This window comes from Rattus norvegicus, chromosome 16 (genome assembly GCF_021556685.1).
Source record: "Rattus norvegicus strain SHRSP/BbbUtx chromosome 16, alternate assembly SHRSP_T2T, whole genome shotgun sequence".
NCBI lineage: Eukaryota > Metazoa > Chordata > Mammalia > Rodentia > Muridae > Rattus > Rattus norvegicus.
Window position 1 is genome coordinate 63,972,501 of NC_141549.1, and position 26,723 is coordinate 63,999,223.

At 43.1% G+C, this 26,723-nt stretch overlaps 1 protein-coding gene; it reads left to right on the forward strand.

Annotated features, from left to right (window-relative positions):
* The window catches only part of Erich1 (glutamate-rich 1), a gene marked incomplete at its 5' end in the record, with an annotated part of 52,793,804 nt that overhangs the window by 33,101,941 nt on the left and 19,665,140 nt on the right, over nt 1-26,723 (forward strand).

A 26,723-nucleotide genomic window follows, 5' to 3' on the forward strand; every position in this document is an offset into this window, starting at 1 on the left:
TCCCTCCTGGTCTGTATTGCAGATTCCAGGTCAACCAAGAAAGCTGTGTGGTGAAACTTTGTATCAACACATTAAAAGGGAAACTTAGATGTGGGGCATATAAATCATGATAGAACCCTTGCCTGTCATACTTGAGGCCCTGGGCTCCGTCTTCAGTCCTATAGAAAAGTAAGTAGGATTTGGTACAAGTCAAGGTCGCAGGAGTTGTCTGGGGTCTTACAATACAGAAGTGAGGAGAGTGCATATTCAAATGTCTAAGGGATTCACAGACTCTGTAATCGGACTTTTAGAAGTTATGAATAATTATTTGGAATGTTTTCATGTACAATTTAATATTTATAATTTGCATTTATGTGTTTATTTTTTTTTACCCAGGAGAAATTTATATATTTTAAGACTAAACATTTCAACCAGATATTGTGGCTCATGACTTTAATCTCAGCACTCAGAAAGTTGGGGTAGGGGGATTTCCTGAACTCAAGAGCATCCTGAGATTCCTAGTGATTTCCATTCAGGCGGGGCTACATCAAGACTCTGTTGCAATACACCACTGCCACCATCATCAACAAATTGACCTTGTAAAGTATATTATTCAACACAGTGTATTTACAGTGTCATACGAGTCATGCTTCTATTTTATTTTGCTCTAGTCTTGCCTACAGGAGACCACTGCCCATTATTATGCAGCTGGTCTCCATTTCCTTTTTCCAAAACACACAGGAACCACTCACTAATCTGTTTCTACTTCTATAGACTTGTTTATTTTTACTATCTGGAAGAAAAGGAATGACCATTTCCTCTTTGGCATCTCTCATTCAACATACTGTCAAAGTCTCATACTGTGGTGGTGCATGCCTTTAATCCCAGCACTCAGGAGGCAGAGGCAGGCGAGTTCAAGGCCAGCTTGGACTACAGAGGGAGTTCCAGGACAGCCAGAACTATACAGAGAAACTCTGTCTTAAAGACAAATGAACATCCTAAAGTTAAAGTGTAAATTGTTTCGCTCAGCAGAGGACCTGAGCTGACAGGTGTTCTCCTGTAGACCCTGCAGTCTCAGCTCTTTCAAACTTTTTCAAACATCACCATACACTTCAGGGTAAGGCTCCAGAAGCTTTCGGCATGCCCATGAGTCTAAAACTTTATCTGATGCGTCCCGTCTATGGAGGTGGCCGCACTCAACTCAGATGTCTGATGGTTTTCCGTATATTTTGTTTCTTTGCACCATTAATCCCGCAGAAAGAGCCAAGCTCTGGGAAGAGTAGACAATCACCCAATTTCCCGGATTCTTACCTCTAGGACATCCCCCTCCCAACCCCCACTGGAGAAGCACGTAGATCACTAAAGTGTGTTTACTTCTAAACTAGGAAATTTAAAAAACATTGTCAATTTTAAACTATCCCAATAAAAAGCATAAAATACTGCCTAACTTTGTCCCTGGCCAGCTTTTAATAGAAATGCCCTCATGTTGAGGGCACAGTATTTGAGGAATCCATTTTGAACAAGGTATGCAAGAATATTAACCATTATATGCCCTATGTCAGTGAAAAACATAACACAATGGTATTCTGCAAAGTAATATGTTCTTTAAATCCTAGTTGCTGCTTTTTTTTTCCATTATGATTGAGACTCCAAAAGTTGATACTTTTACTGTCATTTGATTTGGTGGAAAGTGTCAAAATATAAATAGAAAAAAAAAAACCAGCCTCTTTTCTTAACAGTGCTGAGAACACGGGTCATCCATACATACAAGAATGAAAACTGGATTTCCAACTTGACTCCTGTATAAAAATCAACTCAAAATGAATCAAAGACCTTGATGAAAGACCTGTATTTTGAAACCACTAGAGAAAAGCAATGGGTAAGGAATGCTTCAAGACAGAGACACAGGCAACGACTTTCAGAATAGAACTTCAGTAGCTCAGGAAATAAAACCAGAAGTGGACAAATGAAGTCAAGCCAAATTAAAAATGTCTGCAGAGGAAACCATGAGTAAAGTGAAGAGATGGCCTACAGAAGAGTAGAAAATCTTTGTAAGCTTCAGTGGACAAATGATTCATAACCAGATTCACATACAAAGAACTAAAAAACATCCACCACCAAAAGAATAAATAATTTAATCAATAAAAGGGTAAGTGATCTGAGCAAATCTTCATTCCTGCCTTCAAAGAACAAGGTAGAGGAAGAAGAGAAGCAGAAAAAGAGGAGGAAGAGGAAGAGGAAATTCAAATTGCCAACAAATACATGGAAACATTTTACATATTATTGATGGACACATGAATGGAAATCAGCCTGGAGAGTGTAGGTTGATGTCAATATGCAGGTGAGGGCTGGCACCAGTTAGGTCAAGGCCATGATTGGACAGTGAAAAAATAAGGTGGGAACAAAGCTTTTGTAAGGTGGGAGAGAAGGAGAAAGAAAGAATCAAGATGGAGACAGAGAAGGATGACCCAGATCCGGTCTTGAGCTGCCAAGGTAGCTGGGATGGTTTTCTAAAGGCAAATTTATCTTATCTAAGTGAGCAGTTTCTATCTGTATCAATTGGTTGTGAGTTTATTGTGTGGATGTTTTGTGGATTGAGAATTTAACATATAAATCTGTTTGTTGTTTTGCAGTTTGTTGAGTCTTGATTTTAACGGATTATTGGGAGTTTATACCGTAACTATTAGGGGCGGATGTTGGGAATGCAAACAGAGCAGTGGCGGAGAGTTACAAGAGGGTAGCCTTCACTGGGAGCGGGGTGTGGATGCTGGAAATGTGAGCAGAGTCTACAGTAAGAGAACCTCGAGATAGGCGGTCTCTGTATGAAATGGTCGTGGCAGCGACCCACCTTGGGAACTAGATGGGTAGAGAGATGGCTGCAGGGTTCGGAGAGTAGTGGGTGAGACGCTTTGCTGACTGAGATGAAAATAGCCCGCAGATGCCATGTGGCCCTAAGGTGCCAGCTAGCACGGGATAAAAGAAACTATTTTGTATTTTTACCAAACAGGAGAATCCTCCAAGAAACTAAAAGTAGAACCCCCAAATACTCTACCTATTCCACTCCTTGGCATGTGCCCGAGGGAGTCTAGGTCCTCATGCCACTGGTGCCTTTGCAATCTCGTGTTTCCTGTGATACTTTTCACAAGAGCCAAGTGACAGAATCAGCCCAGGGGCCCAGCTACAGATGAATGAGTAAAACAAGATGTACAGTCCAAAGAGAACAAAATCACACTTGCAAGAAGATGGAGGCTGTCAGATGCAGAATCAAGAAAATAAAAGATGATTAAAGTGAAGAGGAAGAGTTAGGCCAAAGGAAAGGGATGAGCGGAGCCAACACTGGTGCAAGTATGACTGAAGAACATACTATGTAAATGTGAATATAGCATGCAATGTATTACTTTGTACAGTTAACATATACTAATAAAAATATAGTTCCTGGCTGGACAGATGGCTCATATGGAGGGTCCAAGTTCCATTCTCAGCACCCATGTCAGCTTACTCTCCTGCCTGTAACTCTACCTCTGGTTCCTGACCTCTGCAAGTATCTGTGTGAACCTATGCACACACAAGCAAACGCACATTATTGAAAATAATTTTTCCAAAAAGGTACAACCATCTTACTTATTATATATAAGTACACTGTAGTTGCCTTCAGAAGAGGACATCGGATCTCTTTACAGATGGTTGTGAGCCACCATGTGGTCGCTGGGAATTGAACTCAGGACCTCTGGAAGAGCAGTCAGTGCTCTTAACCACTGAGCCATCTCTCCAGCCTGGCATAACCATCTTAAAGGACCATTGCTTATGACAAAGTGACAAAGGCTGAATGCAGCTGTTTGCCAGTTCTAGTCTCCTTAAAGCTATCTCACCCATTGTAGCAGTGATCACGCCTTGGTGCTCACCAACAGCGCCCTGATTGGACTTAAGACCCATTCAACAAGAGGGAAACCGCGAGCTGGACACATAGCCACTACGCAGGCTACCGAAGTCATAGATGTTGGAGGTGAACTCGAAACCATCACCTTAACTAAACCAGAATAATTCCTAACTAACGTTTTAAATATTGGTCCTTATATCTGCAGGTAAGTGACTTCATCCTTCATCAAGGAAATTTCTCTGTGCAACAGAGACCACCACAGGAAGATATAAACGGATCATAACATGGAGTTTTGAAGTCTGGTCCCAGTGCACACATCTACAAAGCCCTCCCTCACGAGGTCAGGGAACATTTCGAAAAGGTGGTAGACTGATTTTAAGAGTCAGAGGTTCTGGGAGTTTTGTGTGAGATTGTATCTCCAAGCAGTGCCAGAAGGTACAACTGTAAAGTCTCGCTAACATAGCATGAGCTCTGCACGAACTAAATGAGGACGACACCAACCGAGCCAAAGTGGATGGGAACCTGGGCACCTGAAAATACTGAGAGTGGGGGACAGAGTCATCACCTGGAAGAACACACTGATCAGTTATGCCCTAACTGTCAGCCCCAGAAACACGCATGCCAGTAACATTATACAGACTGGGAAGTTTATACCTGGGCATATATGTGCATACGCATGGGCATGTATGTAAGTGAGAATAATGAATGAAAAACTAGGACATGAATTGGAAAGAGAGCCGGGAAGGTTTGGAGGGGGGAAGGGAAGGGAGAGATGATGTAATTGTAATTTTAAAAAAAGAAAAAGAGAGGGAGGGAGGGAGAGGGAGGAAGAGAGAACAGAAAAAAAGAATCATTGAAAGAAAAATTAAGAGCAAACAAACAAACAAACAAAAAAAAAACCCTCATCCCAAAAAAGGTAGACCTGAGGAGTGTACACAAGCAGTGTCAGCCCTAACTCCCAGAAGCTCCTAGGTCCTGTCAAAAGTTACACGGGTATGCAGCGTATTTTCAACGTTTCTATTAAATGGATAGATTTTTTTAGAACAGGAATTTTACATTAAAACTGTGCATTAAAGCACAGACACACACACAAACACACACACACTTTCAAAACCTTTATACAGAAGGTTTCAGAAAACACAGGGAGAAACCTCCTTAGGAGGAGAAAACGAAAACATTTGGGAATTTTGTGTTCACTGAATCCCTAGGAAGCAAACTTCATAGGTTTTCAACAAGCAAACTTCATAGGTTTTCAACGGGCCTTTGACAGTGTTTGGCTTCAGGGCATTGGCTTTGCTATTTTTGTGGTTATTTTACTTGGAAATGTTTGTTTAGAAGCGGGCCAGAAAATCTTAAATGAAGTTTCTAAAAAGGCTCTCTGTGGCTCCCTTGCTCTCCCTCCTCCTTGTCCCTCCCACCCCTTCCTCTGCCCCTCTCTCCCTCTCTCCTCCCCATCCCTTTCGTACGTAGCCTGTGATGCAGGATTTCCACACAGCATCCTGTTTGATTGCCTCAATAATTCACAGCTTTTGTTGTTGTTGGTCTGTTTGTTTTTAAAGTTGGAGACTGAGGTTGGAACTTTAAAGTTGGGTTTTGTTTTGTTTTGTTTTGTTTTGTTTTGGTTTGGTTTGGTTTGTTTGTTTTGTTTCTTTTTTAAACCTTGTCTAAATGTTAAAAGAACATTTTCTTTATTTTTATTCTTCTTTATATAAGGACGTCTCGGTGTTCTTGGTCCTTGGATGTTATTTTGTCTAACATAAGAAACTTACTGCAAAGGAACTGGACTCACTATCATATCCTGGAGAAGCTTTTTAAAAGTCACTTTGAGATTACTTCAGTCAAGCATCCGGCTGCATCTTCCTGCAATTGCTGCTTGCACGTTGGCTATTCATGGTGCATGGTGTTCTGGGGGTATGCAGTGGTTAAACCATTAGCCATATATGTTTGTTTGCATCCCAAACATATTTACTGAGCTATTATGGGGCAGGCAGTTCTTCTGTAAACTCCTGGCTACGGCACTGAGCAAAGCAAACTTCCCACCCTTGCAATGGTTCTAACGGGACCTGAGAGGATGCTCCAGGACAGAGGGCTTGGATCAGGCATTTGGAGAGCAAAGGGGTTATGAGATGGGTTTCTCATGAGGCTGGTGGTTTTAAAGGAACAGATTCTAGATTTCAGCAAAGGGCTAGAAATGGGAGGTGGGGGGGCCAGGTGTGGTGGTTCAAACCTTTAATCCCGCACTCAGGAAGCAGCAGCAGGTGAATCCCTGTGGGTTCAAGGCCAGCTTGGTCTACATAGCAAGTTCCAGGATAGCCAAAACTAAGTTGAGCAACCAACCCTGTCACTACTCACCACCAAAACAAGAAATAAAGCAACCCAACCAATAAGACCAAACAAAATTGTATTGTCTAAATACAGACTGAAGCTCAAAATTCAAAACAATTCCCCCAAACTATATGTCTAGAAAATTTCAAACATGGATCTGAGCATTTCACAGATGAAAGAAAAATTGAATGAAGGCAATGAAGGAATGTTTATATTAATCACAAAAACATCATATATAAAAACTTATACAATATATTAACATACTCCTTAAAAAAACAAAGTTTGGAGCAAAGACTGAAGGAATGACCACTCAGAGACCACCCCACTGGGGATCCAGCCCATATACATACAGCCACCAAACCCAGTCACTATTGGGGATGCCAAGAGGTGCATACTGACAGGAGCCTGATATAGCTGTCTCCTGAGAGGCTCTGCCAGAGCATGACAAATACAGAGGCAAATGCTAGCAGCAAACCATTGAACTGAGAATGGGGTGCCCATTGGAGGAGTTAGAGAAAGGATTGAAGGAGCTGAAGGGGCTTGTAACCCCATACGAACAACAATCCCAACCAACCAGAGATCCCAGGGACTAAAGCACCATCCAAAGACTACACATGGACAGACCCATGACTCCAGCTGCATATGTAGCAGAGAATGGCCTTGTTGGACACCAATGGGAGGGGAAGTCCTTGATCCTGCCAAGACTGGACCCAGTGTAGGGGAATGTCAGGGCAGGGAGGTGGGAAGGGGTGGGTGGATGGGTAGGGGAATGCCCTCATAGAAGAAGGGAGGTGGGGAGGGGATAGAGAGTTTATGGACAGAAAAACAAGAAAGGGATAACATATGAAATATAGATAAAACAATCCAATTTTAAAAAAGAAAAAAGAGAAACAAATTAATGATAGATACAACATCAGAAGTTAGACTGCAATGTCAGAAATAAAAATAAAAATAAAAAAAAAGTCTTAAGCTTTATGCACAAGATCTGGGTTAAAACAACAATAAAGAGAGAATTTCTTCTTGGAGACCTAAGTGAATCAATAGGTTCTCTTTAAAAAAAAAACATTTTATTCTGAAAATGTTCATGTTCACAGGGAAGAAGACGGTGCTGCTGTGTCAGGATTCTGGGCACTGCTTCAGGAGTTAGCCTCTCTGGCCATCTCGCTTCATTCAGACTCTGCCCTACCTCATCCCCACCAATGTTCCCTCCCTTGAACAACTGATATTTTAAAGTAAGTAACTTGCACTTATTTTATTAACCAATAAACCATTAAACAATCTAAACACGTTCTTTTAGAGAAAATAAAAAAAATAAAATAGTCGTTAACCCAGTTAAAATCTTTTGAACGAGATTCCTGAACATTAGGAAATACCCCAGCAATTTCGTCATTTCGGATCAGAAGGGGGTGGCCTCCCACCCCCATCTGTGCCTACCTTACCTTGCTGTGTATAAGGCTTTCAGGCTGTATTTGTTCAGGAGACTCAGAGAGAGGCAAAGAAGTGTCCTTATTTTCTGTGTGATACCTGTACATCAGCCCACTCCCATATAAAAATGCAGGCTCCGGTTTGGCCTTCTCCAAGCTGTAAGCCAATAGCCATGTGTCCTTCAGCGGAAACTCAAGTAAGCTAAAATTCATCACACTTTCCATTTTCATTTTCTTGGTTTCAAGTCTCACTAGTCATACATGGGTTATGCTTTAGGCATATCCATCAGGGAACAGCATCATAGGAAGTTATATAAAGTATATTGTTCTACAACAGGGGTTCCCAAACTATGGGTGTCAGCACCTTTCCGGGGGTGTTGAGTGATGCTTTCACAGGGGTCACCTAACACCATTGGAAAACACAGATATTTAATTAACAATTCACAACAGCAGGAAAGTACACTGACCTCTGATGCACAAGGACTAAGGACACCACTGCATGTGCTGCAGAGCACAATGGCCAGCAGAAAAGGATTAGCCTGGGGCTGGAGAGATGGCTCAGTGATTAAGAGCACTGACTGCTCTTCCAGAGGTCCTGAGTTCAAATCCCAGCAACCATATTGTGGCTCACAACCATCTGTAATGGGGATCCAATGCCCTCTTCTGGTGTGTCTGAAGATAGCTACAGTGCACTCACATATATGAATAAATAAATAAATAAATCTTTTTTAAAAAAAGGAAAAGAAAAGGATTATCTCATCCATGAGGCAGAGATGCTGAGGCTATGAAGTCTTGCTCTGGAAACATGATCAGGACGTAGAAATCAGATAGAAACAGACACAATTTTGCAAAGGTTTGTGTGAAAGATTTGAATGAGTAAGAAACTTGTATTAGCATGACAAACTTCAAAATAAGACTGAGTAGGGAAAAATTATTTAGCAGCAGGTTTAACAGTAATTGTCTGTAAAGCTGTGAATGAAACAGTAGTCGTAGCAATCTGTGTCAGGGCTTGGCCTACAACCCTACTCTTCTACAACCTTAACAGGACACCTCCTCACTTTACAAACATTATGGGGACAAGACCACATTTTATATGATTTATTTTTTGAGACAGGGTCTCACGTAGCACAAGCTGGACTCAAACTCAAACACGTGGCAGAGGACGATGACCTTGATTTTCTGCTACCACTGCCTAAGAGCTGGAACCATGGGTGTGCACCTGGCCGTGGTTTCCTTCTTGAAAGATACAGCTGTACCAGTATAGAGTGGCACACTGATGTCTTTCCAACCTCTCAGAGGTGACCACCCTCCTGCACTATTTCCATCTATTTTTTTCTGTTCTTTGATCATGTATGCACATATGTTTGTATGCATATATATGTATGTATGATGTTTGTATGTATGTATGATTAAGTGTAGTTTTCCTCCTGTTCTTTTAACTAGAGCTTTATTCATAACAATTTTATGATGCTAAGTTAAATACGCAATTATAAGAAACTGATTGCAACTTGAGGTCCCAGAGCCCCCACAGCCTCTCCATCCTCTCTATCATCTTTGGAACCCTTCTTTCAGGATCACCAAGTGAGCTAACAAATAAATAAGTCGTGTCACTTCTGGTGGTGTCATGCCCGGTGATTCCGGCTGTAGGTCAAGGAGCCACCTTCTCACAGCACAGAGGGCCTAAAGAGATGGCTGGATAGAGGACATCTGAGCCACACGATGTGTACCCTGAAGCCTCCCACCCGCAGCAGAACCTGGGGCCCAGTTACAGGGTGGCTTCCTGAGTTACTTTGCTGTAGATCAAGGTCCCTTTGCTTGTGGACTATTTTGAATAAGTTCCAAGTAAGGACCTTGCTAGATTAATTTCTTTTTTACTTTGGTTCAGAGTACTTTAAGGAACATGGTCTTCACACATATAATTAAAACTCCAGAGAAAGGTGTGAATTTTGAAAAAATGACAGGCAGGTTGATCTGAAACCATTTCTTTGTTTCAAGAGGGAAGTCCTTCATTAAAAAGGAGGAGAGGGAAGGAGCTGGGATGTGGATGTCTGAATGCTAAGCACACACATGACTCCTGGTCCTCAAGAGAACCCATAAATGAAGAGCAAGAGCCATGATCGTGCCAGCCTGCGCTAATAGCTATACTGGAGGCTGGAGGAGGAAGATTGTAGGTTCAAGGACAGCCTGGGAAACCAAGCAAGATCCCATTTTAAAAGTTTAAAAGTGAATATAAGTCTGAGAGTGTGGATCCAGAGACAGGTGCTTGGGTAACATTGACAATATCCAGAGTTTAATTCAGAATGCTTCGGGGTTTTTTTTTTATTGCTTCATTATGCTTTGAGGCATAACCAAATAACTAGTTGTGAGCCCTGTCTTATAGAATTCACCCCACACTGGTGAGAAGTAAAAGGGAAGATCAAATGCCGTCATGCATTAGGAAGAGTCAAAGGGGTGGGTTGACTCAGTGGTTAAGAACACTCATTCTTGCAGAAGAGCTGGGTTCGATTCCCAGTGCCCACATGGTGGTTCATTCCAATCCCTAGCTCCAGTTCCAGGATGCACATGGTACATAAACATACTTTTGGGCAGAACACTCAAAAGACAATAAACTACCCAGAAAAGATTCAAAAGAGAGAGAGGAAGAAAGAACAAGATGTTCATTTGGACCTGTAAGCGATATTCTAGACCATTACGTGTGCCATCTGCTTAAATGCGGTGCTAACACTGAATACTGGCTCACTGGCACACCACTTCAGTGTTTGAATGCTTACTTGGTCCTAGGCCTAGTGCGAAGTGCTTTCTGATGTAACCCAGATGCTTCCAAGTTCTACGGCTTTCTATGGGTCTGTCTCCTTTAATATTAAGATAAAATACCATGAGCCTCCATTCCCCATAAAGTGCAAAGCACTCAAACACTATCATAATACTTTGGGAGCTTTTGGAGAGAGAGAGAGAGAGAGAGAGAGAGAGAGAGAGAGAGAGAGAGAGAGAGAGAGAGAGAGAGATGGCAAGTTGCCCACTCCTGTCTCCTCTTCTAATTTCTACTCACTGACTGAATTAGTTACCAGCTCCTTCTTTCTCTGCTGTCTTTGCCAATCTGGAATGTTCTCTCTTGTGTTTATTCCCATAAACTTCATCACACTCATGCTGGCAAGATACTTTTCTGGGCAGTAGGAGGGAGATAAGTACACAGAGAACTGAAGACAAGCTTGAATCTCCTGTCCCTAGCGCTTCTCTCCTTTTACAAGAACTTTCCCATCTATCTCTCCTTTCCTCCAAACTGCCCCAATCTTACATCCTGATTCCTGCACAAGCTGACATTATCTGGACTTAAAAACACTACAAACATAGAAAGTAACCTAGACTTACAGGGACAGCTAAATAGCCTTGTCCATTGTACATGAAAGATACACCATTACAATGTGTCCTAACCAGGGCAGCAATTCTTGTCTTAGATATTCTTCAGACCACTGGAGCAGAAGCAGTCTCTCCCAAGAACATTCTTACTTAGCCAAGTGAGTTAGGACATACCTACAATCTCAGCCCTGGGGAGACTGAAGCCGGTGGTTACTGAGTTCACGGCCAGCCTAGGCTACATTCTATTCTGTTAAGATTGTTTCCAAAGCACAAACAGGTGCTTAAAAATAAAACCAGGAAGAAATCTGTGTTCTCCCATAAGCCTTGGCAGCTCAGTGCTCACCTCAAGCAAGTGGCTGCTATCTTCATTTTGTAGATGAAGGAACAGGGAACCAACCCGGCAGCTCACCCAGTTGCAAGTGACAAAAGTGCACTGCAGTCTATATACATGGCTTTCACAGCTTTCTCTGGCCTGAAAGCATACGCTAGCAGAGCAAGCTCCTGGGCTTTGTCACTAGCACTGCCAAAACGAAAGGCATATAGTCATATCCACTCTACACTCTAGCCATGCATCTGCGGCAGAGAAAGGCGGCACCATAGGTGTTGACGAAAGTGGTATCTAGAGTTTCATGGGCAGGGGATGGGGGAAAGACACGAGAACGAATCCAGGCAGGAAAATAATGAAGACTTGGACCAATATGGTGGAGAGAGAACATTGGTGACTTGCAGGAGAGTAAGGACAAAATTTACAGCAGCTCCACATTTTCTAGTTTGAGTGACTGGTGTCATTTATTCATTGAACCAATAGCGAACGCTTTGTTAGGTACAATATGCTAGACGTTGGGCCAAGCACTGGGTGGAATACCAAGAAGATGAAAGTCAGGGATGAGAAGGAAGATGAAGTATCTCTCAGCCGAGACGTGCAGTGCACTGTCCAGCAGGCAGCGGGAAATACCATGTCTACTGGCCAATAAAACAGATGCCCAGGGAACACCAGGGGGCAGTATATGCTCAGCAACGGAAGGGATGCCGACTGCTACCGTCTATAGACTTTGCCAACTGCTACCGTCTATAGACTTTGCCCCCGAATCATTAATATGCCGTTTTCTTGGGTAACCACTTAGAAATTTTAGAAATAATCTTAATCTATTCAGTGATATATTTAAACACAAACTTTCTCCTTTGGTGGGGACTTTCAAGCAGTGGGATATGTGAATTAGTATTGTGTACCTCTTATGTAACAGAAACACCTTGAGGAATATGCATAGGATGAGGGCCAGTCCCTTCCAGACGAACAGATATTCCTAAATGTCTACCTATGCCTGCTAATGTGCGCGCTGTGTTTTCATGTTGTAAACCAGTGGCTGCTCTTGTGGGCGGGGATGAACATCGTACCCTGAGAATCTTGAGGTTTGTTACTGTGACACGGTTGGCGGCTGAATCAGTAGCTTTGCACTCCCATGTGTTTCCCGTGCATCACTTTCTGTGCTTAGCGTGAGCCGTCTCTTTGCTTGCCATCCCGTCCCACCAGACACCCGGTGCTCTTAGTAACCTCTTCCTCTCAAGCTGTTCCTTTTTCTTTGGACGAGTTCCCTGCCTTCCAAATTGTCACACAGCCCCTGCAGAATCCCAGGGTTCTGTCACACTGGCAGGTGTGAGAAATCAACAACAAACTAGCCTACCGGAGGAAGAATTTATGGGAGACACACCCCACCCAACCACTGCCACCATAGGACAAAAAAACACCCTCATCTCTCAGAGGTACTTTAGAAAGATGCCATTGGCAATTAGTGCCCAGCACACATTGTGGATCTGACAGTTCATAAAGCTGTGGTTTGCATTTTGCTGTATGGAGTTCATCTTAATTGTTCAATCAATGGCAGATACTTAATACTTCCTTACTAGGCCCTTGTTTCACTTCTCTAACTTCAAAATATTAAAATTCTTCGGGTGTTGATCCATAGCCCATTCAACAAGGAAAAAAATCAGAAGAAGCTCATGTTATAAACAATCTATCCATCAACACAAATATCTGTTTATGCAACTTAGTTGGACCCAGGGGGGCAAAGAAAAGTACACCTTGGAAAGCTGGCACAAAGGAGAGAGAATAAATAAATAATACTCCAGTGGAAACATCTGGATATGAGGAACATTACATAAGGCAAATGTCAACGTTTGTAAGACAAAGTAAGCCTGCCCCATTTTAGCCCCAAGGCAACTGAATGTGATAGATGATCCCAAAACAGGAAAAGACGTTGCTGTGAGCATGAATTGAACTTGGCATATGGCATAGCACATACCCCTTTACTTGCATTACTCCGGAGCTAGGGGCAAAGCTTTAAGTTCGAGCCAGCCTGAGCCATATAGCCAAACCTTGTCTTAAGAAAAATAGTCTGAGATAACTGGAAAATTTTAAACATGGACTTTATATCAGACAGGGCAATGTATCAATGTTACATTTCCTGGATTTGATCCTGGTGTCATAATTATGTAAAGGAATATTCTTATTCTTAGATTATCATGGTTTGGATATGACATGTGTCCATGCTCGTGTTTTGTATAGTAGGTCCTCAGCTTTGGGCACTATTTAAAAGTCTGTGGCGCTTTTAAGGGGTGGAGACTACCTAGTAAAAGCTGATCACTAAGAATGGATGGGGAAAGCCACACCCACTTTTGGCTCTGATCTACACTGTTTGAGGAAGACTCCGTTATACATTCCCATCACCATGGCTCACCAAGTCTTTCTCTCTATGAGAGACTTAAATCCCCTGAAACTCTGTTGCTTTCGTCAGACAAGTCACAACAATAATACATACATACATACATACATACATACATACATACATACATACATACGTATAAACCTATAGGGAAAAGGACAAATGCTGGGATATTACGACAAAATTATGTAGAAAGAAACATATTTAGGGGATGAGGCGAGGGCTCAGTGGACTAAAGAACTTGCTGTGAAAGCCTAGAGACATGAGTTCAAATCCCTGGTACCCACATACTAAGTAATGTGTGGTCACATACCCTTTTAATGCCAGTATTGGTGGGGGTAGAAGTAGGAGGATTTCTGGGTCTTGCTGGTTGGCAGACTAGCCTTGAATTCAAAGAATATGTGTGTGTTGAAGAAGCATAATATAGCTGGACACCAACATTTTCCTCTGGAATCTGTACACCTGGGCTAGCATACATCACACACACACACACACACACACACACACACACACTCGCACTCACACACACACAGAGGCACACACACACACACTCACACTCACACACACACACAGAGGCACACACACTCACACTCACACACATACACAGAGGCACACACACACACGCACACACACACGCACACACACACGCACACAGGCACTCACACATGCACTTTAAAGTTTATATATACAGCCGGAAAGATTGCTCAATGGTTAAAGGCACCACCATAGCTAATGATCTAAGCTTGATTCCCAGGATCCACATGGTAGAAAGGGAGAAATAAGAACCAATTTGAACAAGTAGCCCTCTAACCTTCACATGCATGTTGTGGGGTGCACTTGTTTGATTTCAATCTTGGTTTGTTTTTTGTTTGTTTGTTTGTTTGTTTGTTTTGGGAAAGTGCCTCATAGACATTGATGGTGTGCTCTTTTGATCTGTCCAATTATTGATGTCCTCCAATTACTTGGCTATGTCCACTATCTGTCAGTCTTCTCCAATGTAAAGATACTCTCCTCATCTTTGTACTGAGTGAGTGTTCTGTGTAGCGGTTCTTTGAGGATGATATATCCTTTCTCATTGAAGTCATAATTTATTACAATCCATGCAGGTTTACAGTTTCCTATTTCAGACAATGGATTTGGAGTCACCAAGGTTACTGTCCTCCTTGGGTTTCTGTTTGCCACGATAAGATACTGACTACAAACAACTTGGGGGAGGAAACTGTCTGTCATCGAGAGAAGCCAGAGCAGGAACTCAAGGCAAAACCCCTGAGGTGTAAACTGAAGCTGAGACCATAGAGGGATGCTGCTTACTGACTTCATCACGGCTTATTCAGGCTATTTCCTTATACCTCTCAAGACCAAGCACCACAATGGGCTTGACCCTCCCACATCAATCTTTAATCAAGAAAATGTACCGCAAGTGTGCCCACCCAATTCCTGAACTGACATTCCCTATTTCCAGGCGACTCTGGTTTGTTGACCAAAACTAACCAGCAGCTGCTGAAGTGCAAATTGTCCTACATATGTTCAACAAGGATTAAAAGTTTGCCCCTTAATGGGCCACCATTCTTCTTTGAATACTTTTCCAGGTTTGACTCCAAGAGATATTCCCATCTTCGCCTAGCTTTTGAAGGAAACTGGCTGTTTTGTGGAGGGCGGTGTGGGAAGGACCACATCTGGATTCCAGGTGGCTTCTTTACTAGCATCAGAACATTACTTCACCTAGGCTCTCGGGGAATGGAGCTGGGAACATAAATGTCTACTTGTGTCTGTCATTCACTGTGTATCTAGTCAGCTTTCTGGACCCATGGGTTCTGCCTCTACATTTTCAACCAAACTCAGACCAGAAGTATTTTTATTAAAAAAATATTCCAGGAGGTTTCCAAAAGTAAAGTATGAATCAGCACTGTTAGTTAACATTGATGTCAAGTTCATAGGACCCAGAGTCCACTAATACAGATGCATCTGGATGGGTCTTTGAGGGAATTCCAAGAAAAGATTAACTGTATTTGAAAGTTTTATGGAAATTCACTACTTTGTAAACTAATTAAGAAGTATTATAATTATTTTTAAGCATATGAACAGAGCTACCTTCTTTGCCTGGACAGACAATGCTTCCCTCAGAAGACATGGGTAATTAAATAAAAATCTCATCGCCAGGTGTGGGATACATCTCCTTATAGACTATTGGTCAGGGAGGACTCAGAGGTCCCCAAAAGAATGGTGACCATTATTGTGCACCATAGCTACATGAAAAGACTGTTGTTGAAGACACAATATATTTCGGTCAGGACATCGAGAAGTCTGCCTGGGCCTGGCTTAGAACAACGTCCTCTCTACTGGCTAGTGCAAGGAGGTGCTGTGCAGGCCGAGGGGAAGAGGAGTCAGCGATGGACACATTCAGTGTTGGTTCCTCATGCTACAAGACCTGCCAGGCAAGATGGGTCCCCTAGTGAAAGGTGGCATTGCTGTGATGGAGGGTAACCAACTGCTTTTCTATTGCATTCAAGGCTTGCTGTATGTAATGGTTTGCATGTGCTTGGCCCAGGGAGTGGCACTATTAAAAGGTGTGGCCTTGTTGGAGGAAGTGTGTTACTGTGGGGTCAGCTTGAAGAGTCTCTTCCTAGCCCCTCCTAGGATGCTGAGTCTGTTCCTGGCTTCCTTCAGGTGAAGATGTAGAACTCAGCTTCTCCTGCACCATGCTTGCCTGGATGCTACCATGTTCCTGCCTTGATGATAATGGACTGAACCTCTGAACCTGTAAGCCAGCCCCAGTTAAATGTTGTCCGTTATAAGAGTTGCCTTGGTCATGGTGTCTGTTCATAGCAATAAGACCCTAACTGGGACACTGTATAAAGCAGAATGCATGCCTTGCTCTATAAAGCTGGTCCACAGGCCAAGGCCACAGAGGTTGTAGACCCTGAAAAGAGCCTGTCACTGTTGTCTTGCCAAATGTACATGCTGGCAAACTGCCTTTGAAATATTTATGTCTATAGCCATTTGTTATAAACATTTGTGCCGCTCTCAACCTTGCTTAGAGAAACTTCTTTTCTGCAGCGGGGAACAGGAGAGGCAGTTAATGCAGAGAGACTCCTAACTGGTCAAAATGCCGGGAATAAATGACAGTTAGATTTTCAGTCCTTGACAGAACATGAATATCACATACTGCCCTTTCTCTGCTCAAAGCTCAAAGACCATTACAAAAGAGGGCAGAAAGAATGTGAGAGGCAGAGGATTCAGAGTGGGTCATGGGTGACAGAACTCACGAAATCACAGAAGCTATAGTGACCTGCACAGGGCAAAGCCCAGTAACTATTCAGCAGAGGTGGGGAAAGGGCACACGAGGTTCCAGCCTTGAGGAGCTACTGGCAACTAATTACAGCTGAGAGAGAGAGAGAGAGAGAGAGAGAGAGAGAGAGAGAGAGAGAGAGAGAGAGAGGCAGAGACAGGTTTCTTCAACAATGTGGCCACCAGTAAGATTCCCAAGGACCAGTAAATAACCCCACACACGTACACGTGCAAGCAATCCAAACTAAACTCAGTAAGTGAGTGCAAGAATGGGCACCAGATTGGGAGCAAAGGAGAGAATGGGAATGTGTTGGGGAAAAAGAGTTCTAGAGGGAACGATTTGGGTGTGGAAGGGGGATGGGGAGGGAATAAAAATCATCAAGATATATGTGTATGAAGTTGTCAAATAAATAATATCATCTTTGGGAAGATGTGTGGGGATTATTATATCCAAATCCTGTGCCATTGTTTATAAGAAACTTGTACCTCTGGGTTTTTGTAGTCTGACCAGCAAGAACCTTGAAACAAGTGCCCCGCCGATGCCGAGGGATGGGAGTGTAACTGACAGCCTTATGTGCACGTTCTGATGATAACTACAGCCCGGAACTGCCGCTAAGCTTATTTAGTTTAGGTTCTCCCCTCTCAAATACTAAGAAACCCCTGATATCTATTTGCGTCCTTCAATTTTTCCACTTGAAGTTACCTAGATTGCTTAGGCCACCCACTGTGTACAAGGTTTCTTTCCTTACCACACTGAGGTCCCGCACTAAAAGCTTTTGCTGCCCTTATAGATTTATCTATCTCTCTTCATTGACTGAGTCTCCATGCTCTTGACTCCCCTGAGTGGCCTCAGGGCTGCACTATGAGTCTCCTTTCCCAGTCTGGGCTTTGGCAGTCTTGGGTTATAAGCAGGATGCATTAATAACTAATGAAACCATCCCCGTGGTACCCAAAGGTGGAGGCTCCCTCTTCCATCAGATTTGCTCATTTGGTCCCACTCCTTATCAAGATCCAGTGAACCTAACAAGAGAAGTGGAATACAGTTAGAGTCAAATCCTATGGCTGGGGACATGGGAAGGTGCTTCTCAGCTTTGATGCAGCAGGCTCGAGCTATTTAGTCATCAAGATAAAGCCCCATTAAGCTTGAAGTTGTCTGAACGCAAACCAAATGGCATTTTCCCCTGCTCTGAGTGCCACGCTATGGAGGCTGGGTAGAGAGTGTGAACTCAGAAACTAGAATAACAGAAACTGGTTGTGGTATGGTTTATGAGCTTCCTAGATAATATCAAGAAACCAGAGAAAGGGCCTCCAGCCAGCTCCTATGTAATACAGCCATTGATGGCATCTGTTTTTCTTCTTAATTAAGCAGTCAGGTGTGTGGGATCTTCTCACTGAGTGGCAGCTTCTTGTTCAGGATTTCCCAGGACCCCCGGGAGCCAGGATGAGCTCCGGCATGTGCATGATGGGAGCTGTGTGTATTTCTACTCTGCTCTGTTCTCTAACATTCAAGAGTGTGCACATGATATAAACTGTGGCCAATGCCACAGACAACTCCTTTCTGCCAACATGGCTGGCTCTTCATTTGTAAGTTCTCCCCCAGAGACACTGCCAAATGGAGGCAAGAATGTAGACCTAGAGCTAGGCAAACAGTTGACATCTGTTAAATACAGCTTTAATTCCTTCTATACAGAACAGCATTAAAAAGTACACATATTCAAAATTATGCTTTTTTTTGCTAATTTGCTATGCAGATGGGGCAGCGTGCACATAAAATGGATAGAATAGTTGGACATTAATATTGGGGGGTGTTTTTTATTTTTACTTTTGACTTTACAAAGACGCAGCCTTGATCTGAGAACACTCAAGGCTTCCATCTGCCCGAGGGAAGAAGATTAAGCTTTCTATAAAAAGGAACACAAAGAAAAATTAACAACAAAATGACAAATACTTAGCTTCTGTCATTTAAATTATGGTTTGGCTTGAAACATAATTTAGTTTCAACGAAGCAAAACATTTAGAACTTTGAGAAACATTAGAAATATGGTTTAAATGAAGCAAAACAAAAGCCTTTCTGGCAAAGCTTTTCACACACACACACACACACACACACACAGAGAGAGAGAGAGAGAGAGAGAGAGAGAGAGAGAGAGAGAGAGAGAGAGAGAGGTGTTAGCTAAATCCATCTATTGGGTGTTTTTTTCTTCAGTTTGGTTGGTTGAACCATAGAGTTTTGCATACAAAGCCTATAGAGCAAGAGACCAGGAAACACCCCCTTGCCATTCCTGAGGCAATTCAATAAAGGACAGGGAGTAAGAGAATGAGTTGGTCAGACAGGTGCACAGCCAGCACATGGAATTCACGGACTCTGGTGTTGATTATTTAAGACTTGGACTCTGGTGTTGATTATTTAGGTCTTGGAGAAAGGCACCTTCCAGGCAGCTGCACACTACCAAGCAAGAAGCAGTCCATGACCATCCTGCAAAAATGAAGCCTTGAAGTTTAGCCTCCCAGGCCACTCTGCATTCCCACAGGATGAGGGCACGGAGGAGGGCCAGAGCAGTGGCTGGGAGGCTACCAGGAAGATGGCCTGCAGCAGACAGTAAGAGTGGACCATCAGTGCAGGCCATTGGGCAGAAGAGAAGACACCCTGTGGGGGTCAGCGAGCGAGCGAAAGGACCTAAGGATGGACCTAAGGATGGACCTAAGGATAGGCAGAGTCACTAACCCAAAACAGCATTCAAAAATAGTTAGGTGTCATTTCCTTAGAAGTGGCTTATCACACTTCAAATACAAACCCAATCCAGAGTGCCCCTTCAAGGGGACTCTATAGAGAACATTTTTATCCAAAGCAATAAATTCATTAGTCCCAAAGAGCTTTCTTAGTCACTTGGAGGGTGAGAGTGAGGTCCTCACAATAGAGATTTAGCACTTTGTTCTTATCCACTACTCCAAGAGGAAGGAAGGTGGGAGGCAAGACTCTCCAGTCTTGAAGGCAGAGTGGCTGCTTGCAGTCCATGTGTTGCTTGATCAGAGGCCAGTTTCAGTCTCAGTTCAGTCCCAATGGCTTCCATCAAAATAAGCAGCAGAGAAACGAAGAACAGGGTCCACGCACAGCCAAGTCGTGTTCTAGGAGAGCTTATTAACAGCCCATCTGTCATTGGCTTCTCTGCCAACTCTTCGTTTGCCTCTGGTGGCCAACGACCAGAGACTAGGGGAGGGCTGGTGGGTTGTAAAAGAAACGAGCCTCTCCCTTAGCTTTAAGGGCTTGGTATGAAGAGTGTTTGATCACACACATGGGGGGGGAGAAGGGAGGGAGGGGGAGAGAGAGAGAGGAGGGGGGAGGAGGAGAGAGAGGAGGGGGGAGAGGGATGGAGGGGGAAAGAGAGGAGGGGGGAGAGGGATGGAGGGGGGAGAGGGATGGAGGGGGCGGGAGAGAGAGGAGGGGGGAGAGGGAGGGAGGGGGAGAGAGAGAGGAGGGGGGAGAGGGAGGGAGGGGGAGAGAGAGAGAGAGGAGGGGGGAGGGGGAGAGAGAGGAGGGGGGAGAGGGATGGAGGGGGAGAGAGAGGTGGGGGAAAGGGAGGGAGGGGGAGAGAGAGGAGGGGGAGAGGGAGGGAGGGGGAGAGAGAGGAGGGGGGAGAGGGAGGGAGGGAGAGAGAGAGAGAGAGAGAGAGAGAGAGAGAGAGAGAGAGAGGGGCTAATCTAAGAAAACATTTTGTCATCTTTTTTTCAATGGGATATTATCAAATGGTTCACTTCTACTTGTCTCAGGCGATGACAAGGTCACATGGTAATCTTTGGAGCCCAGTCCTCCACTCGATTGACTTCTTGGAATTTGGATCAACCAAAGGAAACGAAGTAACACACAAAGCGAGAGAACAGGAAGAAGTGTCTGTGTGGTGATGTTTACTTGGTGCCACCTGGAGCTGCGTCATAAACTTCCAGTGATTCAGCTAGAGACGCTGCCCTGCCAAGGCAAGGCCTTTAATGTGCTTGGAATATAAGCTGTGTTTAATTTTAAATGAAACTGATTAGAAGTGTATATGTTTTATTTACCAACAGGGCCAAATTGCTTACTCCAGTGGGCTGTTGCTGTACGGGTTTTGCAGGTGCCAAAGTCTATATAAAAACAGCTTCGATTCTAAAGAGAAAATAGGAATTTTCCTACTGGCAGCTCTCATCTTGGTTAATTAGATGGTATTAGGAAGGAAAAGGTTGGCCATGTTATCTAGAAGAAAGTGTTATTAGAGACAGTGTTGTATCCTGAAAATGCTTAATGTCTCACGTTCTGGTCTCTAATTGCCATCTGGAGCAGATACTTGGGAAAATTTTTTAAGCAAACTAATAGAAATATTCTAAAGATGCTTCAGTCAATTCATCAATAAAGGTGGAAGCAGCCTGATTTTTAAGAAGCGTTTGAGTGTCATTTGTGAATCACACTTTGAAAGACAAGTACAGAGGACGGCGTCACAGGATGCCTCTCTGTCACCAGAACTGTCATAAGGTTGATTAACATTTGGGAGTTGATTAACTTCTCAGAGACTCATATCATCGGTGTAAGATAGGGGTAAGAGCTTTTTGACATTAATTTTTAAAACAGTAGCTGAAGGGTCTATTAAGAGAAATAAAAACTAGCCATCTCCACTAGATACCTGTCAGAATGCACGAATTTCAGAACACAGGTACCAGGGACACAGGAGATGGAGAAGTAGGGGCCTGCCATCAGTGCTACAGGGGATGACTGGCTACAGCCATGGTGAGAGATTATCTAGAAGCTACAGAACTGAAGGCACTCGCATATGAGCTGGCAATCGCGTTCTGCAGTACCTACCCAAAGGCAGCAGTGTTCTCAACCTGTGGATTAGGATCCCTTTGGTAAACCTCTATCTCCCAAAATATTTACAATTTGCAAAAGTAGCAAAATTACAGTTAGGAAGTGTCAATGAAATAATTTTATTTCTGGAGGTCACCAAACATGAGCAACTGTTAAAGGGATGCAGCCTGAGGAAGGTCGAGTCATTGCTTAAGGTAAAGACCAAACCTATACACGCGCACACGCATGCGCACACGCATACACACGGGCTTTGTTCATAATTGCCAATACTTGCAAGCAACCGAGATGGCCTTTAGAAGGCGAATGAAAGTACGTACAGATATGCCGAAAAGAAAGCAGGTGCCATGTCACGGAAGGACATGGAAGGTCTTTAACACAGTGTCAAGAAGACGCCGAGAAAAGGATGATTCCTACTGTGTGGCACCCTGAAAAGGGCAAAAGCAAACATACGCATATACGGAGAAAGCAGAATGATTGGCAGTTGCTAGGAGACGGGAGGAGGGCGATGAATAGGCAGTGCACATTTTTAAGACCGAAAAGCTATTACTGATGCTATGATGAGTGGATACACATCAAAACCCAAAGGATGCCCACTGCCAAGAGTAAACCTAATGTAAAATGTGGACAATGGCACCCCCATTTACATGCTCTAGGTGGGGGGTGAAGGAACAAGACGCTTTGCACATGTGGGGGTTGAGGTTCTCTGGCATACCGCTATGCTCTCCCCTTAGCTCTGTCCTATAGAAAAGCAAGTCTTAAAAATAACCAGCTATTGGCTCCCAGTTTGACACTTTTCAGGTCGACCTTTTGGACTTGAAAAGGGGAGTGTTCTAATTGATCACTATTCAGTTTCAGTTTTAAAGTCTCACCTAAAGAAACTTGCATAATGGCAACTTTGTTTCGCAAAGCACTTCCTGTTTTCTACTAATAAGATTAAGATGAGAGAGGTTGAAATGCTTAAGCCACACACTCAGAAACAACGCATGGCAGCGAGCACAACTGCTATTACAACCATCTTTCCAGAAGCTTCCAGACACCTGCTCGAAAATCAGGGAAAGGTACCACCAGTCTCTCAAAAGCCCCTTCAGCTCCTGCCTTGGCGCCCTGGGATTCGAGTCCTGGGATTCAACACTGAAGAGTCATTTTAGACCCAGGACATCCATATAGTGAGGTTCAGGGAGCAGTCTTCTGTTTTTCCTTTAGGGATGGAGTCTTCTAAGTAGGACAGGATGGAGAACTCGAGATGGAATTGTCTTCAAGCATAGTTCTTTTCTCATTTTGCTAACAGAGTTGTTCACCCCTTTCTGTCTAAGAGAAATCATGTCATGCAGAAGCCTAGCACATACTTAAAAAACAGGAACAGGGCTGGGGATTTAGCTCAGTGGTAGAGTGCTTACCTAGGAAGCGCAAGGCCCTGGGTTCGGTCCCCAGCTCCGGAAAAAAAAAAAAAGAACAAAAAAAAAAAAAAAAAAAAAAAAAAAAAACAGGAACAACTTGAAGCATAAGCTCATAATTTGGATCATAAACCTGTAGTCATGCCTAATTTTTTTTTATTTCAGTCCTCTTGTAAACAGAAAGGAATTTTAGAATATTCCACTGGTAAGAAAGCAGTCTTATAATGCCGGAACACTGTTTTTATTTTTCTACATTAAAAGAAAATTACTTAACTTGTGTATTGGTGGGAGGGCCATGGACAGTGTTGGCGAATCCGTTCTCTCCTTAAACTATGTGGGTCCAGGTACTGAACTTAGGTTGTCAGACTTGGCAACAAGTACCGCTACCCATCTCACCAGCTTCGAAACATCCTTAAAAGTCAGAGATCATGTAGGAGAAAAGACTTCATACATAAAACCCAATAAATATAAATAAGTATAGTTCCACAGTATTTAGGTACCATTGAATCCTATGTTTTAAAGACCATCTATGTTTTAAGTCTTACATTCAAAAAGGAAAATACAAGATGCATAGTCTGTCCAAACACCCCTGAAAGAAACATATCCCACTTAATTATTTTATAGATGGTGTGGAACTATTACCCAGTGCATACGAAATGGTCATGTATGAGCAAAGGATACATACTTCCTTACCTTTCTACAATTTAAGGTCCTAATTTTTCCATCCAAAAGAAAAATGAACAAGCAAGCCCCCATGTGTTGTTGATCTCTGAAGTGCCTATAATTAAGCAGCTTCAGGCTTCCTGCTAGAGCGCCAGAGACCCAGCACCTGCTTCTGCTATTGTACCCACTGGGCACCTTCCCTTGATCAGTCACTGTCCCACCACAGCTCCCACCTCATGATGCATTATTTCTCGGCCCATGGAAGCCTCTGGTAGACAGCAGGGTCCTCATGAGAATGTGGGATATCATCCATGGGGGGGGGGGACAACAACACCCTTTAAGCCTCCAACAATCCAGCTTTTCTTGCCATAGTCATGAGCTTCCCAGCTTAGCCACAACAGCTCCTGCTGTCACACACAGCCCCCCTCCCGAATCCCCTCGTCTCTCCGTCCTCCCCTTCGTCCTCCATCTCCCCTTACCCACTTCTACCCAGCTAACTAAGATTCTCAGACTTCAGGGTTGGTATTTGTTGTTTCCTAAATACTCCCACTTCTTGTTTCTTTTGAAAAATTTCCTTCCACTTCACTCTGACTGCTTCTGTCATGCCAACCTACATGTCATGTTAAGCTACATGTAAGTGGCATGTTCTCTGTGAGGAATATTTTCAGTCTACTTCAATTGTTGCTTATATACAATCTTTCTTCCTTGTTTTCTATTAGCAGCTGAGACATCTTCTGCAGAGACTATCTCATGTTTGGTGTGTGTGTGTGTGTGTGTGTGTGTGTGTGTGTGTGTGTGTGGCACAAGCATGTGCAGGCCCCTGTGTGCGCACATATGTGTGGATGTCAAAGAACATCCTCAGTTGTTATCCTCCTCAGTTGATTTTCTTGGTTTGGTTTGGCTTGGTTTTCTTTTGTTTTTTCCAAGACAGGGTTTCTCTGTGTGCCCTTGGCTGCCCTGGAGACCAGGCTAGCCCCACACTCATAGAGATCCCCCTGCCTCTGCCTCCTGAGGGCTGGGATTAAAGGCATGTGCCACCACTGCTGGCTTCGTATTGTTTTTTTAGACAAGAGTTTTTCACTGAATCTGGAACTAGCCGATTAGGATAGGCTGTCTGCCCGGTGAGCCTGTCTGCCTGTCTCTGCCTCCCAGATCTGGGGAACCGCCATGAGTGACTTTTTACTGTGCTCCGAGGATCTCAAGTCCAGCAGTAAGGACTTTCCAACCAAGGTATCTATCCACCCAGTCTCATACGCTTATGTTTATCCAACTCCAATTCTTATTGCCCTAGTCATGATGATGACGACGACAAAGCTGCCATTGCTTTCCAGTGAAAGGCACTGGCTCAGGCTCATCAGTGCTTCCTGCCTCTACGGCAGTGGATCTCAAACTTCCCAATGCTGCAACCCCTTAAGACCGTTCCTCACGTTGTGGCGACCCAACCACAAAATTATTTCCTTGCTACTTTATAGTCGTAAATTTGCTACTGTCATGAATCATAATTTATTTTGTTTTTTTATCTATGGATATATTTTATATATAAACACTATTGGAACATATATTTGTGAAATGAGGCTGAAGATGCCTATGAAATGTTTATTTCACCAGTTGCTAAGTAATCGCTCACTTGAACGGTGATGTTCACATTGTGCCAAAAACAGACAGATACATTGCTAGCCAGAGAAGACTGCTAGCCACTGTTAGCTGTCAAGGTATCAGAACCAAACACTGGGGATACGTTTTATATCGGCATACTTTTGCATACTCATAACTACCTCAAGGGTAGATAGTCTCTTCTTTTCAAAGATAGGGACACTGAGTGTCTTGTCATTACATAAAATGTCCAAGCCACATACATAGCAATAAATAGCAAGGCATTGCCAGCAAACTGATGATTTAAACATTTGGAAAAAAAATTCCTCTGTGTGTGTGTGTGTGTGTGTGTGTGTGTGTGTGTGTGTGTGTGTGTGTAAGTGTTAATAAGCTATTAGAGAATACTTGGAAATTTAGTGGAAAGAAAGGAAAACCCTACCTACTCCCAGTAGTTGAAGTCAGATCATTAACTGAGACGTTCGTTTCAGTCCCTTTCTTGTGAATGTCTAAAATCATGAACCAATGGCATTCAAAGATGAATGTCAACAATTTTTAAAATGGAATATGGTTGGTTTAACTTATTTTTATTACTTTTAAATTCTGTGCATGCATATATATTTCTACTGGAGTATCTGCAGGTGCCCATGGGGGGGCCTGAGGCAGTAGTAAGTCAGCCAACATGTATGCTGGGAACTTAAGTCCTCTGCAAGAGCAGTACATGCTCTTGTCTGCTGAGCTGTCTCTCCTCCCCAACATCTGGTTTTAAAGTGAAAACATACACATTATTAAAAGTTTGGGTAATACATAAATATATAAAGGAAATTAAAGTCATCTGAAATCTCATTAGTCAAAAATAAAGTTAATATAGTCTTATTTCCCTTTAGTCTTTTTCTGACAATTTTAAACTTATAGTATACAAGACTTTTAAGTATGGTGAACCAAAGGTTGGGGTGGATGATAAAGAAGAACTTGGTGACAGTATTTGCCACTCAAATGATCTGTAGTTTTTAAGAGGCAGACAGTAACCGTTCATTATCTCTGTCTACTCAGAAGGCTTTCAACCAGTAAGTCCTAACATTATACCTTCTCGTATGTGGATTGCCAGGTTCATTGGTTTGTTTCGCACCACTGGGGATCTAAGTCACTTTTAACTATGTTCCTCAGGGGAAGAAATGATATCAGCGAAGTCTGATGATAAGATTTCATATATCACAAGAAAATATATAATATGTGTTAAGCATTTTGCATTTTTATAAAAAGAGGGCTAGCAGG